Genomic DNA, 2,540 nt, shown 5'->3' on the forward strand with positions numbered 1-2,540 from the left:
ACCTTCAAAATTTGAAAGAGAGTATTCCAGTCAACATTGTCAAAAGAATTCTCCGACTCTACAAATTCTAGTCGTAGGGTCAGTATTGCCTCGCATGTTCCAACATTTCTACGGAATCCAAACTGATCTTTCCCGAGGTCAGCTTATACGAGTTTTTCCATTCATCTGTAAAGAATTTGTGTTAGTATTTTGCAGCTGTGACTTATTAAACTGATAGTTTGGTAATTTTCGCACCTGTCAACACCGGCTGTCTTTGGAATTGGAATTATTATATTCTTCTTGAAGTCTGAATGTTTTTCGCCTGTCGCATATATCTTGCTCACCAGATGGCAGAGCTTTGTCATGGCTGGCTCTCCCAAGGCTATCGATAGTTCTAACGGAGTGTTGTCCTTGTTTCCACTTAGGTGTTTCAGTGCTCTGTCAAATTCTTCACACAGTATCATATTTCCCATTTGATCTTTGTCTGCGTCCTCTTCCATTTCCATAATGGGTAGAAAATAACCCCAAAATGTTATTGTTCATGAAAAAATGACACTCAATCCAGTCATGGCCTTGTCAGACCAGTGTGTTTAAATGAAACTGTCAGTGCTGACTGATACAAGACAATCTTGGAAAATGACTTCGTGCCACACCTTCTTGCCACCAGTTTTCCAATGAACGTATGGTGGTTTACAAAAGATTGCGCAACACCTCATATGGCTTAATGCTGTACTGAATTGTCTACAGCAAATATTCGGCAATCTTGTGATGTCCCATGAGGTATTTCTTTGGCATCCTTCAATTCCATATTTAAAGCCATGTGATTTTTTTAAATGGGGATGTTTGAAAGAGAAGCTATTCCCATTGAGACTACAGAATATTATGGAAATGCATGTCCGGCATAGCTGGCCACTTGACCGTTAATCGCTAAATATGAAGTTAACTTTTCGAGTAATGGATTAACATCTGAATGTTAACATTCCTTTTAAGAGGACTGGTCCATAGAGTAAGATTTGTAAGCCCATATAATGCTTACCATCTTTCAAGACATCTTTTGGGAACATATTTATGTATGAATCACAGCTTTAGGTCTCACTTTTCTAATTGTATTTTGTTATAAGTAAAATAAACCATGCTAATTATTTATATACATGATAGGTACACATTACTCAAAATACAAACAAGGCAGTAGGTTTATTTATTTTCTGTAAATTCTTTACACTATTATGTTTTAAGTCGACTATTGAAAAGATAGTGCTGTCATAAACTGTGGTACAAAAACTTCTAAGTAGATTCTTAAAAAAAATTGGAAATGAATTCAGGGTTTTTCTTCAGAAAAGTTATGTCACAAATGTAGTCTAGTTTTTAATTAAGCATGTTTTAAGACAATATACAAAATCTCAGCTTTCTATTTTTAATAGTTTCATCCAAAGTGTACCAGAACATGAAATAATTTGACTTTAGGGAAATACAAGTAAAAGCTAAACTTGGTTTTCTGTTAAACTTGCATGGCACTAATGCATCTCAGACCCATATTCATCTTGTTTCCTGTTTTATTCTTCCTCCCTTCCCTTTTTCACACTACTTCTTCTTATTCTTGCTTCATCGGTGGCTTTCAACATTGATTTTTCTGCTTCGAAGAGTCTCCTTTGGTCTGTGGCTATTAGAGCTCTATGCGTATTTAGTCTACCAGGGACTCCCATCAGCTCCATAACATTAAGCCTTGATACTGCACCATCATTGAAACATAGAACAGCATCTAACACACCTATTTTCAAATATTTAGTCCTATGAGAACAGTTTTTTGTATCCGTTCCCATATAAAATTGTTGAAACTTTCAATTGGGTTTTGAGTCCTACCCTGTAAACATTTCTCCAATAGTTTGGTGTCACTAAGATCGCTATATATGGGTTTTATAACTTCCAATATAGTAAATGGCAAAGAATGTTTATGGTTGTACATCTCTCCTTGAGCAACAGCAATATGTAGCCACACCATGAATCACTGCCAGGTGGGCAAAGTGCATGACATGGGTTTTCATCTGTGGGGAATTTACGAAAGAAGGTAGCCCATACTGTCTTTTTCATTCCATCCGTGTCATTTGTGTTTTGTCTTATGGCTTGTCCATAACAACACTGCAACCTGTCTATTTCTTCGTCTGTAAGCCCACCACATCCACTAATGCACTTACCATCAGCTAATTTCCTTCCGTTCAAATTCCTCTCCAAGTTCCTCAATCTTTCTGGACATGTCCAACATGTTCCATTTTTTCAGTTTTTGTGTCAGCATAAGATTTGGATTCGCTAACTTTCTGATACCCTTTTGAGTGTCCATCTCCTAGGTAAGATGTATACATCACACCATATTTCTGCACTGACGTGTGAAATATCTTCGCAATACCTTCAGATTCTGTGCTTCCACTATAACCACTAAAATTAATCAAACATTTATGATTTTCTGTTCCACTAGTACAGCCATGACAGTACTTGGTAATACATTCCACATCAGTGACTTTACCATTGTCCAAGGAGGTAACCGTCATTACACAATTTAGGGAACT

The sequence above is a fragment of the Schistocerca piceifrons genome, chromosome 1 (assembly GCF_021461385.2).
Source record: "Schistocerca piceifrons isolate TAMUIC-IGC-003096 chromosome 1, iqSchPice1.1, whole genome shotgun sequence".
In the NCBI taxonomy this organism is placed as follows: domain Eukaryota; kingdom Metazoa; phylum Arthropoda; class Insecta; order Orthoptera; family Acrididae; genus Schistocerca; species Schistocerca piceifrons.